Source organism: Hyperolius riggenbachi, chromosome 11, assembly GCF_040937935.1.
Source record: "Hyperolius riggenbachi isolate aHypRig1 chromosome 11, aHypRig1.pri, whole genome shotgun sequence".
Classification (NCBI taxonomy): Eukaryota; Metazoa; Chordata; class Amphibia; order Anura; family Hyperoliidae; genus Hyperolius; species Hyperolius riggenbachi.
Genome location: NC_090656.1, coordinates 108,396,422 through 108,423,690, shown reverse-complemented (window position 1 = coordinate 108,423,690; position 27,269 = coordinate 108,396,422). Strand labels below are relative to the sequence as shown.

Below are 27,269 nucleotides of genomic sequence, written 5' to 3'. Positions count from 1 at the left end.
ACAAGGCCTGAGACCCACTAAAACGCTTTTAGCTGCTTAAAGTAAAAGGCCAAGATCCCACAGGAATGATTGCTATTTGCCGAAATCGCAATCGCTCTGCATGCAGCATTGTCACAGTGATTTTATAAGGGAAATTGGGTCCTAAAATCGCTTTCCATGAAATCACTCCACTATTAAACAGCAAAATCACTCTAAAAAACGCTAACATGAAGCACAGTAAATAAGTGTCTTGCAGCCTTGCTTTGAAGCACTGGAGGCTGAAGTTCAGTTCCCAGCCAAGACACTATCTTCATGGAACTTGTACGCTCTTCCCATGTCTGGGTGGGCTTCCCCCCACATTCCAAAGCCATAATGGTAGGTTAATTTGCTCCCCTTCAAAATTAGCCATTGACTTTGGTAGAAAGATCAAATTGTAGGTCCTCTGTGAGATACTTAGTCAGTGCACTCTGAAAAGCGCTGTGGAAAATGTCAATGTTACATGAAGGTGTGCAGAGGTTGCAACCGCACCAGGGCCGCTGGGCCTGAGGTGCCCACATACGGGCTCCCCCCCCCCTCCAGTCGCTCCATTAGCTATTTATGGGTGCTGTGGTTGTATTTATCAGCTCTATATTGCTTAGCTTAGAATAGTGGTAATCATTAACAAACCAACAGTTGTCCTCTGTATACACATCTTTCTCACAGTGGTGGTCTGCATTATGTGATTATCATCGGGGCTGTGGAGTCGGTACAAAAATCCACCGACTCCGACTCCTCAGTTTAGGATTCCACCGACTCAGACTCCTCGACTCCGACTCCTCTAATTTGCATATTACAATATTGTTAATTAAAAGTATGTAACATTAAATTTGTCTCTTAACTGCCAACGCTTGGAATGTTAAAAGACAACTGAAATGAAAATGATATGTAGACTGCCATATTTATTCCCTTTAGTCATAGACTAAAACTAGTCCTTGGTAAGATTACTTGTAAAAGGTAAATACCAGATCAAAGAACATCTATCAGGTCCGCCCCTAGGCAATGTAACTGTGGGTACATGTAAGAGTGATGTGCATGTACTCTGCAGGGGAATGAGGAGATTCTCGACTGCAGTGGTGTCTGTATCTACCGCTCCTCGGGAGATCACTTATCTTACTGTTGCACCAAACACTTACACTACATTAGGTGTCCTGTGTCAAGCTATACGTGTATTATTGGTGATTCTGCAGCTCACCATATAATCAGGTATAGCATCTGTATTATTGGTGATACTGCAGATCACCAATAATCAGATATTCTCTGTGTGCTGACACCATTCGTTACAGGCCCTAGACAATGTGACTGTGGGTACATGTAAGAGTGATGTGGAGCAGGTACTCTGCAGGAGAATGAGGCCCCGTTCACACTGCACGCGTTCCCATCCGCGTTTCCGGAACGCGTGCAGGAGGCAGACTCCCACAATATCAGACAGTGCATAGACTGCACTGTCTGATGTTCACACTGCACTGCGTTTCTGGAACGCGTGCAGGAGGCAGACTCCCACGACATCAGACAGTGCATAGACTGCACTGTCTGATGTTCACACTGCATGCGTTCCGGACTAGTGTGGTCCTTGAACGCATGCTGCACGCATGTTTTGCAGAAACGCGCGGCTGACCCATTCACTTTAGTTCTTCATGTACAATCTGAACCAGGTTTATGGGTGATAGACAACACCTCTGTGTTCAATGTGCACAACATTCTCAGTGGATTCACTGCAGCTTTGTGGCGAGTGCATATGTAGAGTATAGTACTACTGTGTAACAAAGTAAACCTGAGACAGATGAAATTAAAGTTTTATACGTACTTGGGGCTTCCTCCAGCCCCCTTCAGGCTAATCAGTCCCTCGCTGTCCTCCTCCGCCACCTGGATCTTCTGCTATGAGTCCAGGTACTTGAGTGTACTACACCTGTGCAGCACTATTGCACAGGTGCAGAATGCTCCTGGCTGTAGGAGCGGCACGTGGCCGGACTGCGCTGACTGGCTGAATTACCGGGATTCATAGCAGAAGATCCAGGTGGTGGAGGTGGACAGCGAGGGACTGATTAACCTGAAGGGGGCTGGAAGAAGCCCCATGTATGTATAAAACTTTTCTTTTCATCCGTCTCAGGTACCCTTTAATTCGTAGTCACCAAACCAAAATTTAACATTATTCGATTTCATAAGCAAAGAGAGTACATACATTTGCATAAATCAGCATCAACACAGAATTATTTTCAGCTCATTGACCATCTCTATTAGTGACACAGCTACACATCAGGCTTTATTCTTACTGCATAGATGTTATTTAGTATATATAAGAGATTCCTGTGTACACATCAGTCACAATCAGATATGTATATCTGACCTTAAAAATACTTTATTGAAGCAGCACACGTAACTAATTTTTATTGGTTTATTTCATTTGTGTGGACTAAGCACAGCTATTACTGTATATATAAATTATTTATGATGACTATTATCTGAGAAATAGAACATGTTATTATATTTTCTATTTTAATTACAGTTTAAATTCATTAGGAGTCGGAGTTGGTGCATTTTTTCCCGACTCCAACTCCAGGCACCCAAAATTGCTCCGACTCCACTACTCCGACTCCACAGCCCTGATTATCATACATACAGTGCTGGAAAAGGGCCCTGAATAAAATATGCACTGGGGCTAATGGCTCCCCACTGCCAAGATCAGATTTATATGTTTTCAGCCCCTAGGCCAAGTATTCATATGGAGCAGCACCCCTCCCATTCCGTGTGCAGACCTTTCTTCTTTGCTGTAAACCCCTCAGCAAACAAAAAGCTGTGTTTTCCAGCTGTTTTCTAACAATTTTGTGTTGGCATATGAAAGGGGGGAGGCAGGCAAATCTGAACCTTCCTGACTGTAAACTGTTTACTTTACACTGGGTGGCAGAGAGAGAGAGACACACACAGACATGAACACAGAGCTTCAACTGATGATTATGTACACATTTTAAGCTATGTTTCTGCTTCCTATCATTCTGAATAGATTCCAGTCACAGTATTAGAGCCAGTGAAGATTGATTCTGTATGCTGGATGTGCTGTCCTCCATAGTAATGCAAACAGTGAGAAATGTTCTCTGTAAATGCCATTTTCTTCATAGAAAAGATGATAAAAACCCTCCTTGGCCATCAGCTTCTCTTTTCATGTGTTGCTCCCCATTTGGAACCTTCTCTTTCATATGTAGCAATTCCTGTTTCATGTCCAGGTGCCCCCCTGGGCTGCAGCTACCTAATGCCTGGTACACACCATGAGATCTTCTGGCAGATTTACTGCCAAATCGATTATTTCCAACATGCCTGATCTGTTTTCAGATCGATTTTCCGTTCACTTGCATGGAAAATCGATCAGAAATCAGATCTGACATGTTGGAAATAATGGATCTGACCGTCAATATGTGAGAAAATCTCATCGTGTGTACCCAGCATAAGGACTGGGCATTTGTGGCCTTTCCAGAAATCCATCTCTGGCCACGGCACATAATAATGAAGTAATAGATAATAAGTCTGTTTCTAAGACACAGCTTATTAGCAAGTGTCCCTATCCTAAGAATGATACATTGATTTTGGGAGAAGATTAAAACCACAGTTACGTAACACAACAACAAAACTGGCTTCAGCCCAGCATGTGCAAAACAGGACAAGTAGCTTTTGTTAGGACGCAGCTACCACCTTCTGCTCAATATGTATAAACACTTTACTGAACCATAGGCTGATTGTCAAACTCAATGAGTACCTGGATTTGTCATAGTCCATCTATCACAGTACATTTTGGAAGTGAACTTCAAGTGAAAGTTAACTGATCAGATTATTTTTTTTTCACATTTTAGTGATAAGATATTCTCTCTCTATCTCTCTTTTTTTTTTTTTTAAATCTAGCCACTAACAACCCTAAAATACTTACACTGGCCCATAATGGAGCGATCCATCTAAGGACTCCATCGCACCGCTTTTAACCAAACCACACATCACCACTATTCATCACCCTTGGATATCATGTCTCTACTCCTGTACCCAGAACTAGATGGGAGGAGCTGAAGTGATCACATGACCATGACGGCAGAATTCCAAAGCTTTTTCTACCTTATTGAGCAGCAATGGGAAATAATTCCATATTTCCAGACAGTGGCATAGCTAAGGAGCTGTGGGCCCCAGTGCAAGTTTTACAATGGGCCTCCCAAGCACTCTATACATAACAATTGATATTGTGCACCAAAACCTGCTAAGGACAACCACAGTAGTAAGCTGGGGATGGGGAACAAATTGTTTTGGATTACCACTATTCAAAGCATATATAAAGTGATTATTACCTTTACAGGACCAATTAAGAGCTAATACTGCCATTGAGGGAGGGCCCCACTGGCCCAAGGCCCTGATGGGGTTGCAACCTCTGTACCCCCTATTGCTACGCTTCTGTTTCCAGACTATTTTTCACCTTTGTAGAGAGACCAGCAGCCAGGCTTTCTCAGCTCTTATAAACAACAATGTAATATGCATGCTCGGTACAAAGCCAGAAAAACAAAGGACATACAGCAAAGTCACCATTATCCAGAACTCAGGCAACCGGAAGCCTCAACTAACTGGCATGTCTGAGGGGAAAAAGGGGACCTTTTTTGGGGGGTTTTCACGGGGGGGGGGGGGGGGGGGGGGGGATGTGGCAGCCACAGAATAGTCACCGAGCCTCCAGCGATGTCCTGTAGCTCCTAGCGGCTTCTGTCGTCCGTGCTCAGGGGAAGCTGGAAGGCCGCTAGGAGCTACAGGACGTCGGTGGAGGCTTGGTGAGTATTCTGTCCCGCACCTGGGGGGAGATTTGTCCTTTTTTCAGCGCATGGATCCCCATCGGTGCCAGATACCTGAGACAATGCTGTATTATTCAGTGTGTACAGTACTCCCAAAACATTGTTTGGCGGTGAGTAGGGAGCAGGTATCATCCAGAGCTGCTCTCTTCTAAATGGGATTTGGCTAGTGTCTTTAGCAGCCAAAGGGAAAAGAGAGCACCTCTATGGTGTAGTACCATTTATTGTAGGACCTTAAGAAATGTTGGTACAATATTGTGGTAAAATGCAATCATACTGTATCTCACATGCCAGTGTTCCATTCCTCGGACATCAGCCGTGGCCAGCAGGGGACATCAAATGAGGTTCAGTGGATGGTCACAAATGCAAACAGACTCCATTGGCAGGGTAAATGGGACAATGCATTTTGCCACTGTTAATGTTGTCTTTGTCAGCTCCTGACCTGGTGAATAAACAATTAGTAGTGTCGAAACGCGTGGTCCAGCTTACCCCGTTTGCATTTGTGACCACACTCTGAGCCTTGTTTGATGTCCCTGGCTGGCCATGGCTGATGTCGGAGGAGTGGAACACTGGGATGTGAGATAAGCTTACATTTTACCACAACCTTGTACATGCATTTCTTAAGCTAATTGCCACTACAAAACAAGTGCTCTCTTTTCCCTTTTTCTCAGCTCTGTCTGATTGCCATGGAAATTTTCCAATGTTTTTTTGATTTATTGCTGATGCCCTATTAATTTGTATCATATGCTGGTAAGTGTATGTAGAGTGATTCTTTACTCATGGAATCTTACCAAATAAAATTTCTCTGCCTTGACCCTGTTCATAATATTATATCCAATACATACACGGATATAGTGTATCCCCACTGGTAACAATAGGGCTTGTCTTTGAGCACATCCAAGCAGGTGTATATTCCTTGACTGCACCAGCGCTTTATAAACAGACCCCTGTGGCTTATATTTGTCCTGTAGCCGGGCTACACACAGTGCTGTAGCTAGCTGAGCGTGCTTGTCTGATTGTACCGTAGGAATCTGAGAGCAGCTAACTGTGTGTTACATCGTCAGTGAGAATGTAGGTCACCATGTTGGTATACATAATCAGAACACAAGAGAGCAGGGCTGCCTGAACAGTGTAAATGCGAGGTGTCGCATGCCAGACCTGAATAGGCAGGAGCCTGCAGGCAAAGCATACATTCTTATTGCCAATGTCCGTGCTGGGGCTGAGGTTTAATTTAAAAACCTACATGTGCATTTAACTATGTCACTGGCACTGCAGGCATCAAACCATGGAAGCATTTTTATATAAGCCATGCTCCAAGCTGCAGTAATTCAAGCCTAGGTTGTTATACTCTTTCTACTTGCTGCTGATAAAAACACTCATTTTTGTGGTGTGGGAATCACACTCACTGATAGGGTGGGGTGTGCAGAACTCTTCCAGGTACCTCAGGAACTCCAATACAGAATAAACAATGTAGAAGTCCGCACCTCTAAAGTTACTTGAGTTTATTAAATCCAAAAGGCACACATTTTAAAAGCAATGCAGAAAAAGAAAAATAGCTGGCCTCATAGAAAATAGTTTTCAACAAACAATATCCTGCGCCAGAACCTTTTCAAGCATATTGTACCCTTTTACAGGGGAGCCAATTGTGATCAACCACTTTCAATACAAATCCAATTCCACAATTGTCTGCTAAACAAATTCTGCTTTATTAATTATGCTGTACAAAAATACCCCAAAAACCTGTTAAAAACGGGCATAACTTGCGGTGCTAACACTCTAAGCTCATAGAAAATAGCACCACTCAATGCTATGGTCAAAGATATAATAATACTTTAATATGAAAAAAGAATGCCACAGCTGTAACCAATGAAATAAATAACATAATCATCATTATATATATATATATATATATATATATATATATATATACATATATATATATATATATATATATATATATATATATATATACACATATATAATCGTATGTATGTGTTTGTATGTGTTGAGAGTACTAAAAATGCCAAGACCGATTTCAATGAAACTTGGTATACAGGCTCCTTACTACCTGGGAAGATATGTTTTGGTGGTCTCACACCCCTTTCCCCTGCACACCTGGGGGGAACAACTACAGCCAATCAGATTTCACTTATTGACTTCAATGAGAGATATTTTAAAAGGTTGCCATTCTCACAGTAATAAAGCCAGGGACCCCAAACTGGGCACAGTTGGTCACTTGGTGACCGAGGTTAAAAATGCAGGAAACGTGGGCAGAGCATAAAATCCAATCACATTTCAGTCATTCATTTTGAATGGCAAAAAATGTAAACTGCAGCCATTCTTAGACTGTTAATCACAGGGTTCTCAAACTTTTCACAGATGGTCACTGGGTGACTGGGATTAATATTCAGGAAAGTGCTTGGAGCCTACAACAGTCAATCAAAATTCACCTATTGATTTTCAAAGGGAATATTGAACCAGTTAGTGGTGCCAGTATATCGATGCCCCTTGAGACTTCATCTATGCCCCTTGAGACTTCCAGGGGCATAGATATACATACCACGATAGCCCACCGAGTGCTCTTCCACACACGTTCTCGTTGCCACTTGTTAGTGCACTGATTGTGAATGGGAACACATGTTCCCATTCACCGATCACAGTGCCTGTGATCAATGATCACCAGCATCAGTGAGATGCCGTGGTCATTGATAAAGTGAAAGTAAAAACATGCACACAACACTTACTGTACACTGTTCAGAGTATGTAGGAATAAAGTAGAAGGACATCTAGTGGCCAAAAACTAAAATTAGACAAAAATAAATGAATCCCCCATTAATTAACCTCTTACCCCCCCCCCCCCCCCTGCTTTTTTTCAGCTTTCTTATTAACTGGCAACACATTTCAGCACTTCTGTCCACCAGAACTGTTCACTTCTGTCCACCAGAAACATTGTGGACTAGATGGGCCTGATTCACAAAGCGGTGCTAACAGTTAGCACGCTGGTGAAAAGCCCTTTATCATGCCTAAACTCAGTTTAGGTGTGATAAGTTTAGGTGTGATAAGTTTAGGTGTGATAAGTTTAGGTGTGATAAGTTTAGGCATGATAAGTTTAGGTGTGATAAGTTTAAGCACCAACTGCGTTAGCACCGCAGTGCACAGCTGATCAAAAGTTTTGCGCTAGCAAAGTCTGGTGCACTTAGTTTAATGGCGCTGCTTTGCGTGCGGGACTTTGCATGCGATGTAAACTTATCTAAACTTAGCATGCCTAAACTTATCACACCTAAACTTATCACACCTAAACTTATCACGCCTAAACTGGCTTTTCGCCAGCATGGTGCAATGGTTATCACGCCTAAAGTCTCTAACTGGGTTAGCACCACTTTGTGAATCGAGCCCGATGTGTTTTATAAGTACAAATAACTGCAAGAGGCTGAACTAATATTTGCCAGGAATCCTTGTAATATATAGTGCTGAGCTGACTTTTTTTTCTCAAGCCAAGTTACATGCTTGCCAAGGAAAGAGTTATTTTCCAGATTATACTGTTGAATATGGCAGCAATGCAGTGTTGATACTCAATGTCCTAGAATTGTCAAATCATAAATCTCACTATTGTGCCTATACTGCAATTTGCTTAATTGTTCAGTATTTATAATCCCTCCCAATCAATATTCTGCATCCTCACGAGTAGCACTGGAGCTAATAGTCTTATGAAAAGAAACCTATGCTGCCTGCTGCTCAGCACGCTGCAGATCCAGCATATGGTTTATTACATTACATTACTGTATTTAGACCCTCCTTGCCCGGTCTGTGAGTTTAGGTGGGCAGCCCTCTCTTGGCAGGTTTGTTGGGGCACCATGTTCTTTCCATTTGAAGATGATGGATTTAATGGTGCATTGGGGATATTCAAACCCAACCGTGAGTTGTACTTTCAACTACTTTGTATCTGTCTCGTCTGGAGAGCTCCTTGGTCTTCATAGTGTGATGCTTCTTGCTTAATGATGTTGAATACATGTTTTTCTCATTTTACTTTACCAACTTAGACTATTTTGCGCAGATCCATCATCAGGGGAACCAAAAGTTATTCTATGAATTGATGAAAGCAATTTTGTGGCAGTCACATAATTATTTTACTCATCAGAGATTTAAAGCGTGAATTCTAAAACCTACAGGCCACAAAGGACACCGACAGCAGGCAACTCCTAATGATCAGGCCTGTTACCTGTCCAAGCATATGACTTTCTAAGCACATTTTAACATAGGTGCCAAGTAATGTTATAAAATGTATTCAAATCAGCCCTTTGATCAGTAATAATTAGGGATGGTCAATGAGATGCAAATAATTTTGAGATGATGCAGCATTATGCAAAATTTTATATGCTAATTTATACAGCTTGAAAAGGAACCAATCAAATCCTGCTGAGGTACAATTTGATTCATTTTCAAACTGCATAAATTTGCATACAAAATTTGCATAATGCAGCATCAACTCGAAATGATGACCATCCCTAATAATGATCACTCAATTCCTATACATACAAGTAGGGTTCATCCATAGGAACTAAAAGCTATACACATGGGGCTTGATTCACAAAGCGGTGCTAACCTACTTAGCACGTCTAAAGTCTTTAGACGCGCTAAGCAGGGTGCTAAGTAGGTTAGCTCCAGATTTCTCAATTAGATCGCGTGCTAACTTTGCGCGCGCAAAGTTTTACGCACGCAAAATTTTACGCGCGCTAAGTCCCATAGGCTTTCATGGGCACTTCGCGCGGAGCGCCCTGCGCTCTGTGCAGTACGCGCGTAAAGTTTTGCGCGCATAAAGTTTTGCGCGCGTAAAGTTTTATGCGCGAAAAGCTTGTTTAGACGTGCTAAGGGGGTTTTCACAGGCGTGCTAACAGTTAGCACCGCTTTGTGAATCAAGCCCATGATCTCTTGCTTTATAGAATTTCTAAAGCATTGTGGTCACCTTTTCCAGTAGAGGATTTAGCAGTTTACCTGTGTAACGATCGGTGTAACACAGAGAGGATCTGATTACCGGTGATCTGCAGTATCACTGGGAATACAGATATATACCAGATTATTGATGATCTGCAGTATCACCGATAATCAGATATATATGCTAACCTCTGGACACCTGAGTAGAGTAAGAGTGTTTGGTGCAACTGTAATACTTAGAGGACTAGGCCTCAGAGCAGTAAGGAGTACTGCACAAATTCCTTCCGAAGACCTAAACTCTCCCGGGAGGAGGAGTCAGGCTGAGAGTAGGAAGGACAACCTGAGAGTGACACTCAGGAGAAGGTGTCACTACCAGGACTGGGAACCTCCTCTAACAGTAAGGTCGGTTCTCGAGGTCGGACAAGCCAGGTCGTAACCACACAGACAGATACAGTACAGATTCAGAAGGCAGATGCGGGGATGAATAAACAAGCAGGGTTCGGCAACAGGGTATCAGAAATATCGAGGTACAGAATCAAGAGGCAGATGCGGAGTCTTAGGGCGAGCCGGGGGTTCGGCAACAGAGTATCAGAATAGCGAGGTACAGGATCAGAGTTCAGAAGAGTAGTCAGGCAAGCAAACGGTCATAACAGATAATCACAATCAAACTAGTACTTTAAACTATCAACAGAATCTAGCTAAGTGTAGGATTACAGCTCCAGCTGGTCCCGGCACACTTTAGGATCTGACTCAGGTCTGAGTGCTACCACATAGTGATCGCAACGCCAGACAACCAGCAACTGAACAGCCAGCAGTATATATACACAGCTACTTTCCAGCAAATCCCTAAGTGCTGGACCAATGAGAGGACATGGAATTGTCAGCTGACCAGCTTGGTCAGCTGACCTACTTCTGACTGCCATATAAGTTTTGCCTCTCTGCGCGCACGCGCGTCATTCTGAATCTTGGTGGACTATCAGTCCCAGCCACACCAGTACTGTCTTGCAATGTGCTTGCTGACTCATGCGCGGGGTTGGTCGCACCGCCATCAGCCCCGGCGGCGGCCTCCCCGCGCTGGGTCAGACTACTTGAAACAGGCCCATGCGCGCTAACCGCCGCGTCCGACATGGCGTTTTTTCCGCGTTCCGCCACGCCATGCGCGGAAAGAGCCGCTTCCCGCTGACTCACGGCGGCGGCTCTTCCGCGTTTCTTCACAACCTGCAATTATCATGGGTCTCTTGTGTGCATTTTCCTTAAATTGTACCAAACCCACAATAACAGAAGCTTGTCCTGCTTATTCCTCTGCAGAGGCTCAGTAGTTATCCCGCATTCATTAATCTGTGATCATGTGCATCAATGTTACGGCACAATCTCCTTAATTTATATGGGACATGGTTCAATACATCCCACTGAGATAATGTCATTTTGAACTGGTCCAGGGTTGACTTAGGAGATTTTGCATGAGCAATATTGATGTCCGCAGCAGTCCTGTTTTGTCAGCTAATCTCTTCAGACACATTATGGATTGCTTCATTCCTCAAAATGTCATTTTGAAATACCCTAGAGGATTCTGGGAGGGGTTAGCTGGGATATCCCTCTGTAGCAGTACTGAGCAGCACAAAGCTTTTACAATATTGTGTTCATTTAATCCCATCTGGAGTATGAGTTGTAATTCATAATTATGCAGGAACACGCTTTGCTTTCTCAGCATTTTAGAACCATAACAGCAATGTGGATTTTTCTTATGCTCAGATTGTGTAAACATAATGGTCTCAGCATGTTATACTGGCACCTTTAGTTTTTTTAATGCCCAACTTGGGTCACAAATGTTTTCTTAGCCCAATATGGACACCTTTTATGAGTGTTTATGCTCACTGACTAGCTGTTTATCATAATCAGGAGCTCCTTTCGCATCTGTCTCTTGTGGTGTCGATTTTTATAGCTGAACGCTGTGATCTTCTCAGACCGTTGTATTTGTGTCTTTCCTTCTTAACATCTGTACAGTATGTTGATGCTGAGCCAGACAAGGCCAGATGCCCTTCCCACAGAGCCTGATGTTAAAGCACAACTGAACAAGATTCAAAACTGGGGATTGTAACTTACCTGGGGCTTCTTCCGTCCCCCTGTAGTCCCTCCGGTCCCTTGGCATCACCTCCATTATCCCATTGGCAGCTCTGTAACATCTGTGACTGGAATCCCTACTGCACATGTGGGGTTTTATGCAAGTGCCCTTCTTAATCACTGCGGGAGCATTCTGCGCATGTACGGTTCTCAAAAGAATGAACCACGCATGCGCAGAATGCTCCCAGCGAAGGGAGTGCAATCAAGAATGGGCATGTACAATAGGTGCGAATGGAGTTCGGGAACGGATTGTGGGGAACTGGAAGAAGCCCTAGATTTGAATCCAGTTCAGGTGTGCTAGAAACGCTGGCAGCAAAATATCAGGGCTAGCCCTTCCACAAAATAAGGAAAGGTGGAAACCTCAGGGCCCGTTTCCACCTGTGCCGCACGTGCCAGGGAGATGCGCAGTGGCACTTCTGGGTGGGCGGGATCGCAGGCGAATCCCATGAGCTGTGCCATGCACGGCTATGGGATTCGCAGCCTCCCGAGCGAATTCTGTGGGCAGTACCGGCCGAATCGCTAGCGCATGCGATTCGGCCGGCGGTGCCATTATCCCCTATGGCGGAGTTTTCCCATGCGATTTGTGTGCGGGGAAACTCTGTGGATTTGGAGCGGTTTCCGCTCCAGTGGGAACGGGCCCTCAGGCGCTGACAGACAAGGGTCATTCACTGGTCTCAACATGATCAATAGATAGTAGATCATCAGTAGATAACAATATCAGCATTTCTTGATTTGAATGAGTGGCCATTACTACTAGTATTTTTTTCCCCGCAAACCTCAGCAGTAGCATATCTAGCTTCATTCTTTGAAATTGCCTTCATCAGCATGCTCTTTTTTTGAGGCAGATGGTTTGCTCAAATATCAAATGTATTCTAAGCATTACAGCAGAAAGATAAATAAATAAGCAAATGAGATAAAAAAAAAAAAGCAAACAGAAAAACAAAAACAGAAAAAAAGAGGAGAAAAGAAAACAAGAGAAAACAAAATTCCCCTCTTAGTGATGCTAGCAGATTTTGAAATGCTTTTTCTTCTTTTTCTGTAGCGTTTCAGCTAGCATTTTGCGGTTTTGGGAAGCGTTTTTGGTGTAGTAGATTTCATGTATTGTTACAGTAAAGCTGTTACTGAACAGCTACTGTAACAAAAAACGCCTGGCAAACCGCTCTGAAGTGCCGTTTTTCAGAGCGGTTTGCGTTTTTCCTATACTTAACATTGAGGCAGAAACGCATCCGCAATCCAAAATCTGCAGCAGCCCGGGAGTATGCGTTTCTGCAAAACGCCTCCCGCTCTGATGTGCACCAGCCCATTGAAATACATTACCCTAGCGGATCCGCACCCGCAAGCGGATCGCAAACCGCAGCCGAAACGCTCTGGTGTGCACTAGGCCTTACAGTTTGCAAATGTAGGGAACACAAATGAAAAATCACTGTAAAGAAGGTAGAACCCGAAACCTCGGTGCTGAATGTTCTTGGCACCATTAGTGGCATTCTCAGGAGACCACTAATAACATCTCCAGTAGGTGTGCGTGATAAGTCGGGGGCGCTTTTTTAAAAGCTCACCTCAGGCAGCAAAAAAGTCTAGAACCACCATTGCCTATTCTCATCCTGCTTCTTTGCCTGCCTAAGTGTTAAAATACTGTATAGCCAGCGAATAAAATCTCATACATACCTAATAAAAGTGATTTTTACCCTTGGCTCCTCCCCCTGAGTTCCAGTGCTGCAGAGCTCAAGATCATTGATGTCCCCCCTCTGCACTCAGTGGGACTGCACCCTCTACCTACCTGAGGCTGCTTACAGCCTTTTCATTAGTGTTCAGGATGTGGGGCGTATTGTCTATTTTTACCTGTCCATATGGATTTTATACTTGATGTATTAAAGGTTATGTTTTACTGTTTGAAACTGTATGCATTGTAAATGTTGTGCTGTTTTGGTGGATGCTGAAGAGGTGGCCTCTGGGAGAAACAATAAGGGGTTGTTTCCACTAGGGGCAATTTGGAGCAATTTCCTCTATGCAAATTTGGACGGGAAATCACAGCCTATTGAAATCAATAGTGAATGTTGATTGCATTTCTTCGCATTACGCAAGCGAATTCCAATAGCCGTACATGGTTATGTACCTACATCAGACCAAGTAGGCACTGAGGTGTGTCGCAGTGCATTATAGCGTGGACATTGGTGGCCAAAGCACAAGAGAGCTCAATGAGAAATTGTGTGCGTTGTGTGATAAAATGTTCCCGGCCATGTTTCATTGATACACATGGGAATGCATAGCTGCACTGTAAATGGACTGTGAACTGTAAGTTTATGGACTTTCATGTTACCATGCGAATCGTAACTGGCAGTAACGCACATAGTGTGAATAAATACTGAGGCTGCTCAGATGTACACTGAAGGCATGACTGCAGGTAGAGGAGAAACAGGAGTTGTTACTCAGTCATCTGCTGAGGCATGGTGGGTAATTCACTGGAAGTGCGGGAGGTGATTGACTGAAGGTGTGGTGGGGATATGCTTGGAAATGCAGTGGAATATGTCTTTTGCTCAAATATACTGACTTTCAAATGACATCCTTCTTTCTCTTATAATGAATACGTATAACTGTGCTTAAGCAATCTACAATTATCTACTCACCATAATAATGAAGCATTGATTTTGCACCCTTGAGATCTGAGAACACCTTGCCTGACATCACCAGCAATCTGTACACAACACTGTAGCGGCTGCTCCCTTCTGTGTTAAAACATTTCCCATTATTTGCGTTATTTCATTTTTCGAACAAACATGCGAATCACAAACATACATCACATATTGCGCAAAAGGTGGATCAGCCGCCTCCGAATGGCCTACAATCAGAGGTGCGCTGAGCCCCCCCAGAAACTGCAAACGCACCTTGAACCCAAACAGAAGCTCTGCATATACACCAAAAGCAAGGCTGCTAAGTGGGAGCAGCTGACCAAAAATGAATTAAATTAGTACATAGCAAAGAAATGAACAGCGCTACCCAAAAACAGACAAGTGCCTACCTGCAAGAGAGTACAAGCCCCACCCGTGGCATAAAATACACACCCAGCACACACATAACCTGTTTACCACTGGGGGTTGTCGGTTTCCCGTAACAGCCTGCACGCAACTTGCCAAGCACTCGTCTTTCCCACTGCAGAGAAGTCATCCCCTTTGGGAGGGGACCTAACACTAACTAAATCCCAACCTATGCACATGCATAGCCTGGGTGCGCCACAAAGCAAAATTGAGAATTGAAAATTCGATTTTGCTTGGTGGCGCACCCAGGCTATGGTGGGAGGGACGAGTGCTTGGCAAGTTGCGTGCAGGCTGTTACGGGAAACCGACATCCTCCAGTGGTAGACAGGTTATGTGTGTGCTGGGTGTGTATTTTATCCCACGGGTGGGGCTTGCACTCTCTTGCAGGTAGGCACTTGTCTGTTTTTGGGTAGCGCTGTTCATTTCTTTGCTATATACATCACATATTGTCCGTGATTTTCCGTGTTATGTCCGGACTTTTTAGTCATGTCCATTCTTGTGCAGATTTCTGCCCTCTTTACAAAAGTCCACAATATTTGCGGACATCCAAACAGAAGTATCCCGTTGTGACCTGAGCAGAAGTGGAAATGACGTCTTCTGAGAGTTTAGCCTCCCTTGTGTACAGCTAATATGTGCTGTTACATCATGGACCAATGAGGAGTCTCTCCCACCACACCTGACAGGTAACAGTTTGCTGTATGCTACATAAGGTCAGTGCAGAGATGGATCAGCTGTCCTAACGAGCCTTCGTGAAAGGCACACAGGGATGTTGACCTCCCTGTACTGGTGACCTCCCTCGTCCCATGTGAGTGCTTTTAATGCCTTTTTTTGTGCCAATAAAACTTGAATGTGCCCTCCACATTGGCTATCATTCATAAAGCATTCCCGCATGCCAAAATGCTGAAAACAGCTGACTTTACAGAGCACTTAGCAAAATGTCTATTCATAAAAGCCGTTACCGCATGAAAAGCTGACATTCCCGAGCAGAGCAATAAATTACGATGATTATCTCCACACATGTCACCATATGTCAATGTAACAGATACAGGTAAAAAATGAGTGCACCAGCTTCTTCAATCCTTCACGTAAGTTCCACAGCTTGTTCCCTCCTCTCATTGGTTACTGCGCAACTCATTTTTTACCTGTTACCTGTTACAGGCTGATTTACCTCGCTTCCCTTACCCTTTTCACGCTATGGCGTTTCTTCATGCACTTTATCTAAAATAGCTTGTTTGCACATAGTATCCACTTCCACTTATTTATTCATTATTATAAATTACTATTATTATTAAAGATACACAGGCATATTCAATATAAACTTTTTGTGGTTCTCACACTAATCAACTATATTGAGGTGATTTTACCTACCCCATTATTATTTTAGCAGCTAGGTGTTGAAATGTACCCATATTATTGCTCTGAAGCCAGGTGTTGTCATTATATGCTCTTATTTAATATTGTATGGGATTGAGAGACCCGGTTGGTCATGTGTTTTTGACCTTTTTAAATGTTTTTATTTCTGATGGTGTTTTTTGGAATACAATAAAGATTGATATATATTTTGATACTCATTAGTCTGGTGCTGTTTGTGGGGGTTCCTTTTCCTACCCCTTTGATGAGTGTTAGCTTAGACCTGCAAAAAGCAGGTCTAAACATGCTAATGCACGACATCGCCGCTGCATCTGGGGGTCTCCTTTAATAAGGAGACCCCCAGAGCTCCCCGCCGGCCGCCGCTTGTCTCCGCAACCCCCCACAAAGTTGCAAAGCTAAAAATTGCTTAAATTCCTTACCGCCGCTTTACACCCGCCGGCCGCCGCATCTCGCCGCAAGTCCCCGCTGTGTAATTACAGTGTACGAGTTACTGTAATTACACTCACTAAGAACAGAGTTCTGGCAAAGCATCTTTGAATCAGCCGCCGGGGCTCCCTATTGGTTCACAGGCTGAGCCATTTTCATTGGTCCAGCCTGTGAACCAATGGGGAGCCCCGGCGGCTGATTCAAAGATGCTTTGCCGGGACTCTGTTCTTAGTGAGTGTAATTACAGTAACTCGTACACTGTAATTACACAGCGGGGACTTGCGGCGAGATGCAGCGGCCGGCGGGTGTAGAGCGGCGGTAAGGAATTTAAGCAATTTGTAGCTTTGCAACTTTGTGGGGGGTTGCGGAGACGAGCGGCGGCCGGCGGGGAGCTCTGGGGGTCTCCTTATTAAAGGAGACCCCCAGATGCAGCGGCGGAAGATGGCGACGGATGTTCGGCGGGTTGTGCACATGTGTGGGGAGCGAGGCCGTGGTGCTGATGGACAGCACCACAGGGTAAACCTCGCTCCCCATCGCCCGGTAATAGGGAGCATCGCTCAGGCTTTCGCCTGAGTAATTCTCCCTAACGATCGGCCATCGCACGAGTGAAACTGGCAATAGGATTTGCCGGTAATCCTCGTGCGATGGCAAGGTGATAAGTAGCTCGCATCTGCAAGCTACTTATCACCTGGAATAGCATCAGGCCCTTTTTGTATTGTGTTTTAATAAATATATATTTTCCATTATTAATGGTTTGTTCTTCTGAGACGGTAAGACATTACACTTCTCATTTACATAACATTTATTATAGTAATATATCATCAAGGGCGCCTCCTTTAGTGTTTCCAGTCTATGCCTTTCACATTAGGTTACCTTTAAAACAAACTTAGGATTCAGGATGGCACGATCAGCAATGCATTGTGACTACATTTTTCATTTTCATAATCTGGGGTTCTTCAATCAGCATATTTATGTTATAGTTTTGATGGATGAATACTCAAGAAACGTAGCATTTAATAAGACCCCGTCCCCACCTGGCCTTCCGGTCTTTAAGTATTCTTTGAAGATTTCCCTATACATAATGTAAATTGTGTTGCAGGCATTGGGAAGAGCTTGCTGGCTCGGGCCTTCATAGTTCAAATATATGTCTCATCAGGCTCAAAGCTGCACAGCTATACCATTGGGGACTGCTGCCTTTGCTTAGCTTTTGATGCTTCAGCTGCAGGATATTCAGCTTTTCTTGCAGATCTGTAGAGAAAAGAATTCTTATTTTTACTGTCATCACAATAGATGTCTACCTTTTTAATGGATCTGAAGGGGCAAATGGGTACTGCCAATTTTCACTGCGCAGTTGACAAATCAAACGTTTACTGCTAGCAGAGTCAAGCATTTTTGATTAGGAACATAAGGAAAAATGGGAAAAAAATATGTTCTGCTGGGAGTAGAACTCTAAACAACTCAGTGCTGATGAGTATCTGCAGATCTTTACTAGATCGATCAATATATGTCATTTGTAAATCCATTTCTAGGCATTTTTGCCACCTCAGGTGAACCAGGAATTATCGAGTAATTATCTACTTATTGTAGTCATGGATGAGCTTCAAAACAAGGAAAGCATCTAAGCCTTCTTAAATGCAGATAAAGAATTTGCCATAACTACTTCCTGTGGTAGTACATTCCACATTTGAATCACTCTTACTGTAAAGAACCCTTTTCTAATAATTATGTAAAGAACCCTTTCCTAGTAGCAGTGGCAAAGAATGAAGCTGAAAATCAAATCACTAGGGATATCAAATCCAATCCAAAGATGTTTTACAAGTGTATCAACTTAAGAAAAAAAAGAAAGATGGTCGGTATAGGACTTCTAAAGGATGAGGCAGGAAACTCAATGGTGGACTACCGAAGTAGGGCGGAGCTATTGAATACTTGCTTAGCTTCTGTCTTCACACGGGAAGTATCGTTGTTGCATATTACAGAGGCAGAAGGATCCCAATCTTCCAATTTTAATGTTAAATACTTAACATAGGAAGAAGTGAAGGCAAGACTAAATAAGATCAAAACTTATAAGGCACCTGGGCCAATATGTGCTTTCTCCAAGGAGATAATTTTCAATCTTCTGTTTAAAATAATTTTTCAGGACTCTGCAATTGAAAGAGCACAAATAGTAGGTGAAATGGTACTATAGAAATTATCTTGAGTATTTTCTTGCTTAGTGGTGGTTTCAAAGGTATGCCATTGACATGTTGTGAAAATATCATCTGAGAGAAAAGTCGAGGGGGGGGGGGGGGGGGGGGGCTAATATTGCATATGTGCCTTGGCCCTGATAGCATACATCCTCGGGTGCTAAGGGAATTACCGTAAGTTCAGTTATTGAGAACCCCTTTATTTCCTCTTTTGTGACTCTTTTTCAAATGGGATAGTTCCAATAGATTAGTGTACATCCCATGTTTCCCATTGTTTTAAGAGGGACAAAAAAATCAGATCTGGGAAATTATAGACATGTGAGCTTAATATCAGTTGTGTGCAAACTATTTGAGGGGTTCCTAAGAGATGCTATACAAGACCTCATTGCGGAGAATAATCTAATTTCTCAGCATTAACATGGGTTTACTAAGGACAGATCTTGTTTGACTAACATGTTTAGCTTTTATTAGGTGGTACATGTTAGCATGGATATTGGGAATGCTGTAGATGTGATATACTTGGACTTTGCAAAGGACTTTGATACTTTTTTTCCAAAACAGTCTGGTGCAAATGTTGGTCATGCAAAGACTATGGAAGAATCTGTGTGCATGGATAGGGAACTGGCTAATGGACAGAAAGCAAAGAGTTGTCAATGGATCTTATTCAAAATGGGTGACTGTTAGTAGTCGGGTCCCACAGGGGTCGGTACTGGGTCCAGTACTCTTTAGTCAATTTATTAATGATTTAGTAGATGATGTAGAAAATAATGTTCCATTGTTGCAGATAATACAAAATTGTGCAGAATTATCAGCACTCAGGGAGATAGTGACATATTGCAGAAGGAACTGGATATGATGGCTATATGGCCACATAAATGGCAGATAAAATTCAATATTGAAACATGTAAAGTCATCCATTTTGGTCATACCAACGGTCTAGCATAATCCAAAACAAACGTGATACAGATGGGGACATCAAACAAGTGAAATAAAAACTTGGGTTGCTAGCATAATACCGCTCCTGTTTAACTCTCTAGTGAGGCCGCACATTGAATATGGAATTCAGTTCTGGGCACCACATTACAGGAGGGACATTGCGGTTTTAGAGCAGGTGCAGAGACAAGCAACAAAACTGATTAGAGGGATGTAAGGTTTCACTGGAGAAAAGACACCTTACAGGAGATCTAATTAACATGTATAAATACATCTGAGAGCAATATAAAAGCTTGGCAGATTAGCTTTTTGTCCCTAGGCTTATGCAAAGGGACATGATCTGTGCATGGAAGCAAAAAGCTTTAACAACATATTTAGGAAAGGGCTCTTTACAGTAAGAGTGATTAAAATGTGGAATGTATTCCCACAGGAACTACCAGTAGTTATGGAAAATTCTATATCTGTATTTAAGGGGGTCTTAGATGCTTTCCTTGCGTTGAAAGATATCCATGGCTATAATTACTAGGTAATTCCTGATGTAATGTATAGAGGGATTTTATTTCATTACCATCTGGAGACAGGAAGGATTTTTTTTCCCTTTTAGGGCTAATTGGACTATACTTTGTAAGGGTTTTTCACCTTCCTCTGGATCAACAGAGATATGTGAGAGTGCAGGCTGGTGTTTTTCTGGTTGAACTCAACAGACGTGTCTTTTTTCAACCCAAGTAACTATGTAACTACAGTATGTAATAGATATTGCACTATTGAATATTGATCATGTTGAAATCAATGAATGTTGAAAATTGCTGCCCCCCCCCCTATTTAATGCTGCCTGGGGCTGCTGTCTCGTCCTATCTCATCTTATGGAATTCCAGCCCTGTGTAAAGCTACATATACACGTATGTCAGCTGAGAATCCGTGTACTGGGACCCCAAACCCCCTAGATGCATCAGCAGATTGACTTGGCCCAGGGCATTGTTCTCTTCATCTCCCCACCACTCTGTCAGCCCTCCTCCCCTCTCCAAAGCAATAGAAAGCATCTGGTTAATTTATCCTTTGCCAAAGAGGACCCCATGTGGCCGCAAAACAATTGGTGGTGGTGATACCAGTACCATGCAGGCATAAAAGTACTACAGGATGTGCAGACTGCATATTTGTATTCCTTCTTCTCAAACATAGTCTGTTTATTCACTTATGAAACAATAAAAGGTCAGTGCAAGCTGAAGTTAGATGAGCAATTATTACATTCTGCCTTTGGATAACCTTTCCATTTGAGGATAGTAATCCCGAAGCAGTCCTTATGAATGTGCACCATGACCTTAGAACCTTTGATAGGACCAAATACATTTAGCATTCCCAAAGCAAAACATAAGCGTTAGCATGGGAGTTGGTGGTTGTGGGATTATAGGCATGGGAAGGGTATAGGTGACAGTAAATGGGGTATATAAGTCCTGTGCTTCCACGTCCAGGAATACATTTCTGGAAAGGCCACAAAGATGGGGTGGATGGTCATGGGAGAGGGTTGCTGCATATGAATGAGGGGCTGCAAATAAAAAAGGGAACAGCAAATGGAGAATAACAAAGAAGAGAGTTGCTTCCCAAGCAAGGAAGCTGCACTAGACACCAAGGGGCCGCTGTGCTTATCCATGGAAGAGGGGGCTGCACATGGAATGGCAGTGGAGGTTACTTCACAAGAAAAGGGGAACCTCAATAATGTTGGCCTAGTGGGTGGGAAAGTACAAATCTGCCCTTCCTCACGTCACATGGGAGCAGGACCTGCAGATATCTTACCATTAGTCTCCAGGGTACACCCAGCTAGGTACCATTTTTGCATTACCCGTATGCAACCCTGTACTACTTCATAGTGAATTTAAAAGAGGCCAGTCTTCATTGCAGTCTTTATATAGGAAGGCCCTGCTGATTCTCATGTAGATGGTTAAAGGACAACCGAGGTGACATGTGACATAATGAGATAGACATGTGTATCTATAGTGCCAAGCACACAAATAACTAGGCTGTGTTCCTTTTTTTTCTCTGCCTGAAAGAGGTAAAAATCAGGTATGCGAATGACAGTTGCTGCCTGGGTCTGACTGGGTCAGACTTTAGCATAACCCTCACTGATTAGTAATTACAGCCATAAAACACTTTCCTCTCAGATAATGGCTTCCTGGAGCAGGAAAGAGATAAAAAGGTTCAATAATTCATAGATTTTTAGCTCTGGCATACTTCAATGAAGGTGTCATTGAGCAGAGACAATGAAACAGTAAAAACTTAAAAACTAGTTTTAAATATAAAATAAAACTGTGGGATATCTAAAAAAAGTCATTTTTAGGAAAAGGAGGATAGATACAATTGTTTTTCTCATTGGTTTATTTTCACCTCGGATGTCCTATAAAGGGAACATAGTTTAATATCATTCATGTACAGAAATCCAAAAGGCTTACATAAAAATCTAAAAAAAATGTGACTATCTCTCTGTCTGATCCAGTCCACTGGAATAGATACTGATCAAATGTCAAGCACAACAGTTGGCATGAAGGCTGTCATTGAACTCCTGCATTTCTTAACCAAGAGATTGTTTTCTAATGTTTATTATTATCTCTCAGTTAAGAAGTGGAGTTCAAGCAAACCTGTGACATTAAAAGGAGAGAAAGGCATATACTAACCTTTGTGGAGGAAAGCCCCTGGATCCTCCTCCTGGAGACCACCGATCCAGCGCAGGGACCCTCTGGAAGTTCTAGGCCCCACTCCTCTCTGTGAACGTGCGCAGGAGGCCTCGGCACAGAAACATGGGGAACAAAGCCAAGCCTTAGCGGCTCCGTGCTACTGCACAAGAACAAGGCATCCTGCGCAGTGGGGCTGTGCGCTGCTCTCAACAAGCCCTTGTCAAAGTGTTTCGGGGCGTCACAGCACTGGATGAGGGCAGGCAAAGGCGATGGAGAAGCCTATAGGTTATCCAGAGGCTTCTCACTGCTGAGGTAAGTATCTAAACGGGGCATTTTTCTCCTACAGGCACACGTTAAATCTTAGTACAAGTTAAAAGGATTTATTGACTAGTACACTAAAATGCCATTAAGTACTTTGCTAAATCATTAAATGTTCATGTTCTTAGTCAGTGTGGTTTGTGGCTCTAAACAACTTAAACATCTCCGCTATTATTACTAGGTTACTCAAACTAAAGGTTAAAGGTTACACAAACTAAAGCATGCCACAAAGTGTTAAATCTATCCTATAGTGAAAAAACAAACAAACAAATAATAATCTAAATATAGCGCTATGTTCCTTTTACTGATAGCAAAAGGTCAAAGGTGTCCGTATGTTTCAGGGTTTTCCTGCTCCTCCCGTTCCAGGATATTTTCTCTCCTCCTCTCAGGGAATTCAATGGCAGGGCTTAAGAGTAAACAAGTGTAAAATAAACATTCCAGGAGAAGAAGATGTAACAAGAGAGTAGGGTATATACAATGTGTTACTAATGCATGCTGAAAACAAATGATCTGTTTAAACAGGAGAGATAAACAAATACAATGTATGGGTTAAATGTACAATAGAACTGTTTACATTAAAGCTATAATGTATGAAAGTAGATCAATTCAGTATTGTTTCACTTTTTTCTTTATTTTCCTTTTAAACTGCATAGAAAATAAGGTACTTACTAAAAACAAATATTAGCCACCAAAAGCCTAATTTGTCCTGAAAAAAACAATATATAGATCATTTAGTTGTGATAATTATTAATAAAGTTATTGCCAACGTAATCAGAGCTGACCTGAACTGTGAAATGACCAGGGTAGGGAAGTGGTTAACTGGCTATCTGCTAGTTTACGAAATGTGTGTACCCTGTGCAAGAAAGTGCTCATGCATGTCTTTTTTCCATTGTACATGAGAGCATCCATTTATTGAACATGCACAATTTGTGAACTCACAAAGGCTTACTTCAGTTGTGCTCATTCATACTCGCAGGGACTTCCACTCTCAATGACTGCCAGTGTAAATTATTAATGGTAGCTGGGAGGGGATGAAACTGGAGCCCATGAACAGCTCTGACAGCCTTTAATCAGGTAAATCAACATGGCATTAAGGTAAAATTAGAAACTTCTTCTTCTTTAAAGGGCACCTGAACTGACATGTGACACGAGATAAACATCTGTGTGTGCAGTCCCAAGACTACATAGAACTAAGCTGTGTTCCCTTGTTCTTTATTCTCACTGTAAGGGTTACAAATTCAGGTATGTGCAGTAAATTACCATTTTTATTCAGTAGGACTTGGGTTGAACTGATAACTAATTACAGCCATAAAAACTATGCATGGCAGAGAAACACTGATGAGTATATGGAGTAGATCACATGTCTCCAGTCCTCAAGGACCATAGCCATGCCAGTGTGTAGGATGGACTGAGAAATGCACAAATATGTCCTACTTTATGGACTACACTTTTCCTGATTTAGTCCCATCAATTAATTAGAGCTGTGCCAAAAAAGTGCAAGGACCTTGGCCCTTGAAGACCAGAGTTCAGTATTCCTGGAATAGATAAAAAGGTTGATAGTTCAAGATGGGAGCTGTAAAACATAAAAAAGACTGTGTCATTCATTGGAGACAATAGAAACATTAAACTTGTTTTTCTAGCTTTTACCTTAACCTCCTGAGCGTTACGCCGCTCAGGAGGTTTTGCAGCCGAGAGTCCCCCAGTATAGTTTTAACTTATCCCATGGCTGTAACAGCTTCAGCTAGCACTAGGCTAGCTAGTAGAGGTGGCCGGCATCCCCCGATTACTGATGATCCCCCGATCGCCCGCTAAATACACTACCCAGTCTGCTGGATCCAGAGATCGGCACAGCCTCCCCGGACAGCTCTGCTCTTCTCTTTTCTGAATTTCAAGTTTCTTACGACAGAATCACAAATGTGATCAATCAAAATGTATCAATCAGTTAAGTATGAATTTAACGCTTGAATGAATTGACACATGCTTAATACATACTCTTCTGATGACAATAATGTTTAATGAGCTGCCACAACAAAGCCAGTAAGTCCTTTTCAACCAAGCTCTTTCTTGGAGCACGAGATGCCTTTCCAGGTGTAGGAAAATATGATAAGGTTACCTTTTTGTGTATTACTTTGCAGTGACCAAATCTGAAATCACAAATCTTTGGATTCCTCTATATTAGGAAAGAATTGCTGCTCTTATGACGCTTAAAGCAGAACTCCAATCAGGATTTCAAATATATACTGTGTTTGTGGACAGCTAAATGTCTTCTTAAAGATAGCCATAAACCGTATTAGTGGCTTTCAACAGATTAACACATAGATTCAATATATTGATTGTTCATGAATCAGGAATATCAGCTCCTTTCTTGATCCAGCAAGTGCAGTATCGGTTCTTGTTGCGGAGCAGAACATGATTATTGTGCATCATACGGTACAGCACCAGATATGGCAGCAATCTGATTGCTGTTGGATCAGTTCAAATCAATATCTAGTGGTGCAAGGTGGTAATCCAGATAAATGATGAACATCAGGGACACTCAATACTTTAACTCATCTCACTGTACCTGAAATGGCACACACAATGAGATAACTGTGTATATTCAATTCGTTCTACTTAGAACTTCCTTTTTTTTTTACTGTTAGTATTCATACCCAAATGCTATAAATCACAGTTTCTCTGTATTCAGTGAAGTCAGATTTCAGCTAAATTTTACCTGATAACTAATTAAAACCCATGAATTGTGTGTGGCTGTGACAATCACTTCTGATAGTAGAGAAGAGAAGAAGTTTAACTACTTAATGACAAGCTGACTTATAAAAATGTCCTGTTAGAGCCTCTAAATAGCTCCAGGATGTTTTTATAAGTCAGACAGTGCTGCTGCCGCTGTGCGCGTGGACATGCGCCCCCCGGTGCATGCATGTGCATTCCCGTGGGCATTCCCCTCCCCCCCCCGCGCGCATGCATGTGCATCCCCGTGCGCATTCCCCTCCCCCCCCCGCGCGCATGCATGTGCATTCCCGTGCGCGTTCCCCTCCCCCCCCCCCCGCACGCATGCATGTGCATTCCCGTGCGCGCAAACATGAAAATAGTGAAAAAAAAACACCAGCGAAAAAAAAACACCTTTATTCCGAATGCTGTATTGTCACCATACTTTGTACTAGGGACATACTTAAAATGTTGTGATAACCAGAACAAATAGGCAGATAAAATGTGTGGGTGTTATGCACAGTAGCAGTGTTTATATAAAAACTATAGCGGATGAAATTGGAGAAATAGTGTATTTTTTCCTTGTTTTCCCCTTTAAAATGCATAGAAAATAAAGTAATTACTGAAAACAAATATCAACCTCAAAAAGCCCAGTTGGTGGTGAAAAAAACAAGATATACAGTAGATGATTTTATTGTAATTAGTAGTGATTAAGCTATTGGCAAATTAATGGGATGAGCACTGAAAGGTTTAAATCGCCGTTTGGGTAATTGTCCTGTAGGGTAAAAACCCCTTTGGGGTGAAGTGGTTAATATGCCATTATCACTCTAGGGCCATGATTCACAAAGCAGTGATAAATGTAATCACGGCCGTGATAAACTTAGCACACGGGTTGGTGCACCTACAGGTTTGGGTGCATTAACTTTCCCGTTCACGCGCTAGCATTTGGGTTAGTGCGGGAACGGGAAAGTTAATGCGCACAAACCTTTACTATTACGTGCGCAAACCTGCATGCGCGCTAACCCACATGCTACGTTTATCACGACCGTGATAGCATTTATCACCGCTTTGTGAATGGAGTCCTATATGGGAGCTGAATAAACATGAAGGGCAGCTGCAGATGCCAGTGAGATACTTAAAGAGACACTGAAGCGAAAAAAAAATTATGATAAAATGAATTGTGTAGTATGGATTTCTAGAACATTAGTAGCATATTATTCTCATATTTTTATTTTCAGTTATATAGTGTTTTTTTTATAACAGTGCATCATTCTCTAATATTTGCAGTTTACACATTACTCAGCATTCTAAATGATTTTAGTTTCAATACATTTTTATTGGGGTTTTTCAAAGGAAATTTTTAACAGCTTTAAATAAAGCATAGTATCTTAAAACAGACAGAAATATGCATTTACAGATAATTTAACATGGATTCAATAATCACATAAAACAAATAACATATAGGTCATAATAATAATATGTATCTACATGCAATATCCATTTTTCTCAATTTTCTTCTTTAGTAACTTTTCGCATGGAGTAGGTCACCTGGGAGCTGGGGGACTGAAACTATCCTACTAAGTTCCCAGGGTTCTGTCCATCTCTCAATCCAAATTTTCAATCTTTATTAGGTAGAAATCAATAATATAAGAACAGCTATAAGATACCAATTTGCAGCTTGTATATATTCACATCTGTCTAGAAAATTCTCTTTATAGCCGATGTTTCAATGGACCGGTTCAACTTGGGAATTGGGGG

General features: G+C 42.4%; 1 protein-coding gene across 4 annotated transcripts in view; it reads left to right on the top strand.

Annotated features, from left to right (window-relative positions):
• The window catches only part of SYT12 (synaptotagmin 12), a 176,898-nt gene that overhangs the window by 5,178 nt on the left and 144,451 nt on the right, over nucleotides 1-27,269 (top strand). Inside the window, exon 2 of one of the 4 annotated variants that reach the window (XR_011024859.1) lies at nucleotides 23,931-24,047. The exons of the other annotated variants lie outside the window; for them this stretch is intronic. The gene's annotated coding sequence lies outside the window, so the exon portion shown is untranslated. The remainder of the gene's footprint in view (nucleotides 1-23,930; nucleotides 24,048-27,269) is intronic. 4 annotated transcript variants of the gene reach the window in all.